We start from the raw sequence: 11,445 nt of genomic DNA on the forward strand, positions 1-11,445 counted from the left end.
GTACAGAAATGGTAAGAGGTGACAGGTGACTTGGGCACCCTGTGCACCTGGACACCGGAGAGATGACCCTGCTTAGGAATACCTGCTTTTGGGCTGGTGAGATGGCTCAGTGGGTAGAGCACTCAACTGCTCTTCTGAAGGTCTGAAGTTCAAATCCCAGCAACCACATGGTGGCTCACAACCATCCGTAATGAGATCTGACTCCCTTTTCTGGAGTGTCTGAAGACAACTACAGTGTACTTACATATAATAAAAATAAATAAATCTTTAAAAAAAAAAAAAAAAAAAACTTGCTTTTAGCCGGGCGGTGGTGGCGCACACCTTTAATCCCAGCACTTGGGGGGCAGAGGCAGGCAGATTTCTGATTTCAAGGCCAGCCTGGTCTACAAAGTGAGTTCCAGGACAGCCAGGGCTATACAGAGAAACCCTGTCTCAGAAAACAAAAGAATACTTGCTTTTCTCTAGAGAACCAGTTTAATTCCTAGCACCTGCAGAGTAGCTCACAACCATCTTTTAATTCCAGTTTTAGGGGATCTGCGCCCCCTCCTGGCCTGCGGAGGCACCACATGCACATGGTGACCAGACACACATGGTGCCAGATAAGAACTCGAGCACCCCTGCCCAATAGAGACTCTGGGTACCTTGCAGAAGTGTGGGATGCACAGAGGTTCCATCCTGTGGCAGGTGTGCTGTGCTGCTCGGCACCTGCTGGGCTCACTGACAGACCTGCTGAGAGAAGCAGGTCTTAGACAATTCCCATATGGGAGTGAAGGAAAGAGCCTGCATTTCAGGCCCAGGGAAGAAGTCACAAGCCGTGCTCCCCACAGGTGCCTGGCTCCTCTAATGGTCCTAGCCTGTCCAGTTGGCTGGATTCTGGTAGGCCAAGCCCTGCTGTGCACTTTACTGTATGGACCACGCCCTTCTGTGCACTTTACTGTGCCACTCCTTTGAGTCACCTTGTTCTCCTTCCCTGGATGTCACTTGCTGTGTCACCCATACCTTCTAAAGAAAACAGAATTAAGGGGTCCCCTTCGAAAAATATCTCCAAGTAGACTTTAAAACCCAGATGTCTGCTCACCTTGTTCCCTGTCCTGACTGTATAGCCAGTCTCAAGGAAGGGTTTTTTCAGAACCTGGGAGAGAAAGAAGCAGAGGCTACTTGGAAGAGCTGAATCTGGGTAGCCTAGCCCGTAGCCCGTAGCCCGTAGCCCTTGGGAGTTCTTCCTGTGCAAGAATCTCACAGAAGTGGCTCACAGAAAGCAATACTCTGTGAGGGGCTCAGTACTAGTACAGGTCCCAGGGCAAGGTAAGTAACTTTGAATAGAGATGTCTACAGAGGCAGCAGCGTGGCCTTAGGATGGAGAAGTGGGATCGTGGGATCCTAAACCCACCTATGTGGAGACATGTGTGAATGACAGGATGTTGCCTTTGCTTAGGACTTGCCAGATAGGACAGGCCCTTAGTCCCAGGCCAGATGGCAGCAGTGGTGGCAGCTTGCATGGGCATTGCAAGATATGGGGTAGTGCTGGGAAGGATTCAGACTTGGGGAGCACAGGCAGACCCTGCAGCAGAGTTGGGGGGCATGCACACTTGATGTGTAGGGGCTAGCAGTCACAGGTGGGGCACTGGAACACTGATATTTAAGTAGACCCAATCTAGCCTTCCAGTTCAGCCCTGAGCCTGTCGGAGAGTTTGCAGGGCTGCTGGTGGGAGGAACAGAGCAGACTGAGTTTGAGTCCTCAGTGGGAGGGAGGGGACAGGTGGGCTGCTATGCCAGAGGGCACAGCTGTTACAGTGTGAAAGTTGTCATCAGTTAAGGTCGGGCTGTGAGGTGATGTGGTTAAGGCATATGCCAGCTCTCTTGTCTGCCGGCCAGCTAACATCACTTTATACTAGAGAGGATCCCGCCCCTATCCCCACCCCCAGATCCATGGTAGGGCCCACATCAGGAGAATGGGTGTTATAGACAGGCCCTAAGGGATCCCATCACCCATTAAAAGAATTTAGTACTTTCTTTAGTATCCCGTTGCCTTTCCAAAACCTCCAAGGTGTGGAATGTGTGCATAATACCGGGGGCCCGGATGGCTTAAGAAGGTTATTTGGAACAGAGGCAAATGGCCCTCCTCACCAGGAATGTCCACACTCCACTATCTTGTGGAGGTTTGAGCATTGCAAAGGTGTGGGCCCTTCACAGTTTGGACAAGAGCTCCACTCAGCATTTTTTCATCATCTGAGAGTTGCAATAGGCTAGGCTTGCTCCTCTGTAGGATAACCAGCAGGGATGAATGGCTGCTGGTGCTTGGTAAGGAGCACTCTGTAGGCAGACCATTCAAAAAGGGTCCAGGCAGCTGTGCATCTGTGGGAGGAGCCTGCAGTACAAGGCAGAGAACGTTCTTACTTTGCACTGAGCCTGGGATGCCCTGGTTTAAGATGAGCCCCTATTAGAGTGACCAGTTCCAGGATTGAACGCTATCGGCATGAGACAGTAGAGTGTTCTTTGGTGGCAGATGACAGTCGCGGTTAATGTGGCTTCTGGCAGCTTCTCACCCTGACCATCAAGGGTAGAGTCAGTGTCAGAATCCCCAACAGTGACCTGGGGACCTGTACTGTGGCAGCTCTGGTTTCCAACAGCCAGAAGAGTTAGGTTGGCAGGATCCTGAAAACGACCAGCCTCAGGGTGGGGCAGAGGCAAGTATCCAGTGCCCTGTTTGCAAGCTGCTCTGGCTTCACCCACACTGGTGTGGCCTGAGCAAACACTCTGTTCTCCTCTTTCCTTTAAATGCTGCCTAAGCCAGCTTTCGAAATATAAAACTATCAGGAAAATGTTTGTGAGGTCGTTTGAAATATCAGTGCTTGTGCAAAGCATCTATGGCTTGTACTCAGTTTCCCTGGTTCCATAGAGTGCAGGGTGGGATGACTGATGATGGTAACATGTGCCTCTATCCCACCCAGATGTGCTTCCTGCAGTGTCGCTGCCCCTAGCCCACAGGGAAATGACTTAGGAGACTGCTTCAAACTGGGGTGGGTGGGGGCAGGTTAAATTCCCCGCCGGTGGGGGCTCTCAAAACACACCTGCCGTGGCAAAGGGACCTGGGTGTAATCACTTTACTCATTCTGAAAATATCTTTAAGGTTGTTGTAGTGGCTATTCCTGGTTGTCAACTTGACAATATTTGGAATGAACTACAATCCGGAATTGGAAGGCTCACCAGTGACCCTTATCTGGAGGCTTGGAGATCCTTATCTGGATCTTGGTTTGAAGATCTTGAGCCATAGTGGCTATGGATTCCAGAAGATTGAATCTCCAAGTTAAGGAACACACCTTTAATCTGGGCTATGCCTTTCATCTGGGATTAAAGGTGTGGTGGAACACACCTTTAATCTGGGCTACACCTTTTGCTGGAGACAATATAAGGACATTGGAAGAAGGGAGTCTAGCTCTTGCTCTTGCTCCTTCGCCTGCTTGCTGCGTGAGACTGAGTAACTGCTAGATCCTTGGACTTCCATTCACAGCTGCGACTGAACCATTGTTGGGAATTGGGCTGCCGACTGTAAGTCATCAATAAATTCCTTTACTATTTAGAAATTATCCATAAGTTCTGTGACTCTAGAGAACCCTGACTAATACAGAAGTTGGTACCAGGAGTGGTTCTAGAGTAACAGAAGTACAGGATGAATCTTTTAAAATACTGGAATTGGCTTGTTGATCCACCAGCACTTTCAAATATTGAAACCTCTCCAGATTCTCTCCCTCCTGGGAGCTCAGAGAATTTTGAAGACCCATGGTTGAAACTATATTCCGAACTTAAAGAAGCTAATGCCCTTGATTTTCTTAATGAATTAGGTGATTCAGTGCACAAAGCTTTCTACAAGATGGGGAAAAAATCGAAAAATGATTTTACTGGCTGGCTGCTCTTAGTATCTGTGGAAAAAATGATGAATGAAAGGAAGGAGTTGTGTGATAAAATCGAAAGGCTCCAGACACAAGTAAACGATCTAAAAGTTGCTAAGTGTGTCCTTGAGGAGAATCTTCTCTCTTGTAGCAATAGAGCTCAAGTTGCAGAAAATCAAACAGAAACTCTCATTGTAAGGTTGGCTGAACTACAGAGAAAATTCAAGTCTCAGCCTCAGAGTGTGTCGACAGTTAAAGTAAGGGCTCTAATTGGCAAAGAATGGGATCCTACAACATGGGACGGGGATGTGTGGGAAGACCATGTTGAAGCTGAGAATTTTGAATCCTCAGATTCTCAAGGGTTTGCCCCACCTGAGGAAGTAGTACCCTCAGCCCCACCTCTTGAAATAATGCCTTCCCCACATGAGGAAATTAATTTTGCAGAGTCTGCTCACGGCCCACCAATAGTTTCTTCTAGACCTGTAACCAGACTCAAAGCAAAACAGGCTCCTAGAGGGGAGGTAGAAAGTATAGTCCATGAGGAAATTCGCTACACTACTAAGGAGCTTAATGAGTTTGCTAATTCATTCAAGCAGAAACCTGGTGAATATGTGTGGGAATGGATTTTAAGGGTGTGGGATAAGGGTGGAAGGAACATAAAACTAGAGCAGGCTGAGTTTATTGACATGGGTCCTCTGAGTAGAGATTCTAGGTTTAATACGGAAGCTCGCATAGTTAAAAAAGGTGTCAAAAGTTTGTTTGAATGGTTGGCTGAGGTGTTTATCAAAAGATGGCCTACTGGAAATGACTTGGAGATGCCTGATATTCCGTGGCTTAGTGTTGATGAAGGGATTTTAAGACTTAGGGAAATTGCAATGCTAGAGTGGATATATTGTGTAAAGCATAATTGTCCACAATGGGAAGGTCCAGAAGATATGCCTTTCACCAGCTCTATAAGACGCAAATTGGTGAGAGGGGCACCAGCACATTTGAAGGGTTTTGTTCTTTCCCTTTTCCTTGTGCCAGATCTTAGCATTGGAGATGCTTCTGCTCAATTAGATGAATTAAATTCACTGGGTTTAGTTGGATCCCGAGGTAACAAGGGCCAGGTAGCAGCATTGAATCGCCGGAGACAAGGTGATCCTAGTTATTATAATGGACAGCGTAGACAAAAGAATGTTTATAATAACATACCCAGTAATGGTCAGCACAGGAGAGGTGAAATTTATAATGGCATGACTCGCTTGGACCTTTGGTACTGGCTAATCAATCATGGTGTTTCCAGGAATGAAATACATAGGAAGCCTACTGCATATTTGTTTGATCTGTATAAGCAGAAAAATTCTCAAACAAATGAAAGAAAGGCTACATTAGATCGTGGTAAACAGCAATCTCGGCCAGTGAATCAATTTCCAGACTTGAGACAGTTTGCAGATCCGGAACCCCTTGAATGAAGGGGTGGCCAGGTTCCCCTGAGGAAGGATCTTGATAAGACACTCAAAGGTTTTGCTGTTACCCTTTCTCCAGTTCTTCCCCAGAGGGACCTACGGCCTTTTACAAGGGTAACTGTACACTGGGGAAAAGGAAATAATCAGACTTTTCGGGGTCTGCTGGATACTGGTTCTGAGTTGACACTGATCCCAGGGGATCCCAAGAAACATTGTGGCCCTCCAGTTAAAGTAGGGGCTTATGGAGGGCAGGTGATTAATGGAGTTTTGACTGATGTCCGACTCACAGTAGGTCCAGTAGGTCCCCGGACACATCCTGTGGTGATTTCCCCAGTTCCAGAATGTATAATTGGGATAGATATACTCAGAAATTGGCAGAATTCTCATATTGGTTCCCTGAACTGTAGAGTGAGGGCTATTATGGTTGGAAAGGCCAAATGGAAGCCTTTAGAGTTGCCTCTGCCAAAGAAAATAGTGAATCAAAAACAGTATCGTATTCCTGGAGGAATTGCAGAAATTACTGCCACTATCAAGGACTTGAAAGATGCAGGGGTGGTGGTTCCCACCACATCTCCATTTAACTCTCCTATCTGGCCAGTGCAGAAAACAGATGGATCATGGAGAATGACAGTTGATTACCGAAAACTAAATCAGGTAGTAACTCCAATTGCAGCTGCTGTACCAGATGTAGTTTCCTTACTTGAGCAAATTAACACATCTCCTGGCACCTGGTATGCGGCTATTGATCTGGCAAATGCCTTCTTCTCAGTACCTGTCCATAAGGACCACCAGAAGCAATTTGCTTTCAGTTGGCAAGGCCAACAGTATACCTTCACAGTTTTGCCTCAAGGATATATTAACTCTCCTGCCCTGTGTCATAATTTAGTTAGAAGGGATCTTGATCGTTTGGATCTTCCACAAAATATCACATTGGTGCACTATATTGATGACATTATGCTGATTGGACCAAGTGAGCAGGAAGTAGCAACCACTTTGGACTCATTGGTAACACATATGCGTATCAGAGGATGGGAAATAAATCCAACCAAAATTCAAGGACCATCTACCTCAGTGAAATTCTTAGGAGTCCAGTGGTGTGGGGCATGCAGAGATATTCCTTCTAAGGTGAAAGATAAGTTATTGCACCTGGCCCCTCCTACAACCAAGAAAGAAGCACAACGTTTAGTGGGTCTATTTGGATTCTGGAGACAACACATCCCTCACTTGGGTGTGTTACTTAGGCCTATTTACCAAGTGACTCGGAAAGCTGCTAGCTTTGTGTGGGGCCTGGAACAGGAGAAGGCCCTTCAACAGGTCCAGGCTGCTGTGCAGGCTGCTCTACCACTTGGACCATATGACCCAGCAGATCCGATGGTACTTGAGGTGTCTGTGGCTGATAGAGATGCTGTTTGGAGCCTCTGGCAGGCCCCTGTAGGTGAATCACAGAAAAGGCCTTTGGGATTTTGGAGCAAAGCTCTACCATCATCTGCAGACAACTATTCTCCCTTTGAAAAACAGCTCTTGGCCTGCTATTGGGCCTTAGTGGAAACTGAACGTCTGACAATAGGACACCAAGTCACTATGCGACCTGAACTACCCATCATGAGCTGGGTACTATCAGACCCTGCAAGTCATAAAGTGGGACGTGCACAGCAGCAGTCTATTATCAAATGGAAGTGGTATATACGTGATCGGGCCAGAGCAGGTCCTGAAGGCACAAGCAAGTTACATGAAGAAGTTGCTCAAATGCCTATGGTTTCTACTCCTGTTACAATGCCATCTGCTGCCAAGCATGCACCTATAGCCTCATGGGGTGTTCCCTATGATCAACTGACCGAAGAGGAGAAGACTAGAGCCTGGTTTACTGATGGCTCTGCACGTTATGCAGGCACCACCCAGAAGTGGACAGCTGCAGCATTACAACCCCTTTCTGGGACAACACTGAAAGACACAGGTGAAGGGAAATCTTCACAGTGGGCAGAACTTCGGGCAGTACACATGGTATTACAGTTTGTTTGCAAGAAGAAATGGCCAGATGTACGATTATTCACTGACTCATGGGCTGTAGCCAATGGATTGGCTGGATGGTCAGGGACTTGGAAAGATCACAATTGGAAAATTGGTGAGAAAGACATCTGGGGAAGAAGTATGTGGATAGATCTCTCCAAATGGGCAAAGGATGTGAAGATATATGTGTCCCATGTAAATGCTCACCAAAAGGTGACTTCAGCGGAGGAGGAGTTCAATAATCAAGTGGATAAGATGACCCGTTCTGTGGACAGTCAGCCTCTCTCCCCAGCCATCCCTGTCATTGCTCAATGGGCACATGAACAAAGTGGCCATGGTGGTCGAGATGGAGGTTATGCTTGGGCTCAGCAACATGGGCTTCCACTCACCAAGGCTGACCTGGCTACAGCTGCTGCTGATTGCCAGATCTGCCAACAGCAGAAACCAACACTGAGCCCCAGATATGGCACCATTCCTCGAGGTGACCAGCCAGCAACCTGGTGGCAGGTTGACTACATTGGACCACTTCCTTCGTGGAAAGGACAGCGTTTTGTTCTTACTGGAGTAGATACTTATTCTGGTTATGGATTTGCCTTTCCTGCACGTAATGCCTCTGCTAAAACCACCATTCACGGACTGACAGAATGCCTCATCTATCGTCATGGTATTCCACACAGTATTGCTTCTGACCAAGGAACTCATTTCACAGCCAGAGAAGTACGACAGTGGGCTCACGATCATGGAATTCACTGGTCTTACCACATTCCCCATCATCCTGAAGCAGCTGGGCTGATAGAAAGATGGAATGGCCTTTTGAAGACGCAGTTACAGCGCCAATTAGGTGGTAACAGCTTGGAAGGCTGGGGCAGAGTTCTTCAGAAGGCAGTATATGCTTTGAATCAGCGCTCGATATATGGTACAGTTTCACCCATAGCCAGGATTCATGGGTCCAGGAATCAAGGGGTGGAAAACGGAATAGTTCCACTTACTATCACTCCTAGTGACCCTCTAGGAAAATTTTTGCTTCCTGTCCCCATAACTCTAGGTTCTGCTGGCTTAGAAGTTTTGGCTCCAGAGAGGGGAGTGCTCCTACCAGGAGCTACAACAAACATTTCATTAAACTGGAAGCTCAGACTTCCCCCTGGTCATTTTGGGCTTCTAATGCCCTTAAACCAACAGGCTAAAAAAGGAATAACAGTGTTAGGAGGGGTGATAGATCCAGATTACCATGGGGAAATTGGATTACCTCTTCACAATGGTGGTAAGCAAGATTATGTCTGGAGTGCAGGAGATCCCTTAGGGCGTCTCTTAGTACTACCATGTCCTGTGATTAAAGTCAATGGGAAACTACAACAGCCTAATCCAAGCAGGATGACAAAGGACGCAGACCCATCAGGAATGAAGGTATGGGTCAATCCTCCAGGAAAAGAGCCAAGACCTGCTGAGGTGCTGGCTGAAGGTGAAGGAAATACAGAATGGGTAGTAGAGGAAGGTAGTTATAAATACCAATTAAGGCCACGTAACCAGTTGCAGAAACGAGGATTATAAAGTAATATGAATGCCCATTGTAAATTTACTAATGCGTTTGCGATTGTACGAGGGATAGTTATATCATGTTAGGCGTATTTACAACCTTGTTATTGTTTCATGTGAACATGAGATATTATTTGTGTCAAGTTGACAAGGGGTGGATTGTAGTGGCTATTCCTGGTTGTCAACTTGACAATATTTGGAATGAACTACAATCCGGAATTGGAAGGCTCACCAGTGACCCTTATCTGGAGGCTTGGAGATCCTTATCTGGATCTTGGTTTGAAGATCTTGAGCCATAGTGGCTATGGATTCCAGAAGATTGAATCTCCAAGTTAAGGAACACACCTTTAATCTGGGCTATGCCTTTCATCTGGGATTAAAGGTGTGGTGGAACACACCTTTAATCTGGGCTACACCTTTTGCTGGAGACAATATAAGGACATTGGAAGAAGGGAGTCTAGCTCTTGCTCTTGCTCCTTCGCCTGCTTGCTGCGTGAGACTGAGTAACTGCTAGATCCTTGGACTTCCATTCACAGCTGCGACTGAACCATTGTTGGGAATTGGGCTGCCGACTGTAAGTCATCAATAAATTCCTTTACTATTTAGAAATTATCCATAAGTTCTGTGACTCTAGAGAACCCTGACTAATACAGTTGTGGTAGTTACTATACGATTATGTTTGAAGTCTGGAAAACAAGTTAATTTAAGATGAGATGATAAAGAACTCGGACAGAGCCAAGGATGTCTATTTGGGCTTGCTGACTTGTGCTTTTTTTCTGTCAACTCGGGAGAGTAAATTCAGTGAGTATATGGGTTACTTTTCTGTTGGTGTGATAAAACACCATGATGGAGGTAGCTTCTAAACAAAAGCGTATGTTTCCAGAAGGTTCCAGAAAGCTGGGTTTCTGTTGGCAGAGCCAGAGTGTGGCAGCAGGAACAACTGAGAGCTCACATCTCAGACGGCACACGGGGCAGGGAGCTGACTCGGATATTGATGTGAGTCTTTTGAAACCTCCGAGTTCCCAGCATCCTCCAACAAGATCCCGCCTTTAAATCCCCCTCACAAAGCCATTAGCTGGGACCAGGTACTCAAATATATGGGGGGACATTTTCAGTCAGATCACCACATGTAGGGAACGTTGTTAGCCCTTTTTTTGTTTTGTGGTGTGTGCATTCCTATGCGTGTGCCTGTACTGTGTAACAAGGTTTCGTGTCTTCTTCAGACACTCCACATTATATGAAATTCCAAGTAAATTATGACTATAAAATGATGTGAAAATGTGTACTGGTCAACTAATCACTTCAATATACCACACATCTCCCTTTAAAAAACTACTTTAAATTGTTTTTGCATGTATTTACTTTTGTATGTGTTTGCCTGTGTCCTGCAACAGTGCATGCATAGAGCATCAGCGAACAACTTACAAGAACCTGTTCTTTTCTTCCATTGCGTGGCTTCCGGGGATCGAATTCGGATCATCAGGCTTGGCAGCAAGTGTGTTTATCCTCTGAGCCATCTTGACCCGCATCTCCTCTTTGAAAGTCTTTTGGTCACCTTCACTTCAGATGACCTCCCCTTGTTCCAACTGCCACCTGTTAAATAATCCCACCAAATGGAATGCGGAACAGGTTCCTTAAAAGTCTAGTGTTGTGACTGGTAGATACCCGTCCCATGCCTCCTTTCAGGTACACCTGCTCTTCCTAACTTCTTGCAAGAGGCAGAGGGAGAGGGACAGACAAGAGGCAGAGAGGGACAGGAAGAAAAGTGTCACTGATGTATAGACACTCCTCCCAGAGTCAGAAGTATGCAAGCTCTTGCTAAGGCAGCTCACATGAGGTGCTGGGATGTCGTCCCCTGAGGTCGTGCCTGGACCCAGGTTTCCTGCTTCCATTCCTCCTGACTCTCAGGGGACGGGGATGCTTGTAGCTCCCTAGGTTGCAGGCTCCTGGGCTAGACAGCAGGCTGCTAAGGTGACATGGAACATTCCAGTACCTAGTCTGAACCTAACTGTCACCCTGGTAATGGTTCATTTGCTCCTCTGGGCTTTTAACACACCAGTCTCTACCAGTTGGAGGTGGGGTTCACTTATGTGGGTTCCCCAACCAACACACTCTTCCTTGTCTTTAGTGTAATAGTCACATCTGGCTCTGAACTCTCACGTGGTGCTGAGTCTTGTCCTGTCTCTCACAGCATTTAGAGCCTCTGGAAGTGCCATGTCCTTCCCTGTAGAATGGGCAAGGTAATAGGAATGCTCGACACAGACCTACATCAGTATATGTCACCTCTTAAAGTTATTAGACTGCCTACCACCCCCACCTCTGACCTTCAACCCAGCCATTCCTGTTACTTCTGGACACCTGAAATCTTAGGAAGCAATCTGAACACGGGCAGGAAGCAGAGGATTTCAGACATCACACATTTCCACTAGCACACGTGACATCTGGGCATCCAGCAGTTTGTGGCATTTCCTCCAAAGATGACCTCCCCAGCTGTACCTACAGAAATGGCTCCTGACTCCTTTCCCCTAATATTCAATCTGCACCATGCTTACATCTCCATCCCCACA

Source organism: Mus musculus, chromosome 17, assembly GCF_000001635.26.
Source record: "Mus musculus strain C57BL/6J chromosome 17, GRCm38.p6 C57BL/6J".
NCBI lineage: Eukaryota > Metazoa > Chordata > Mammalia > Rodentia > Muridae > Mus > Mus musculus.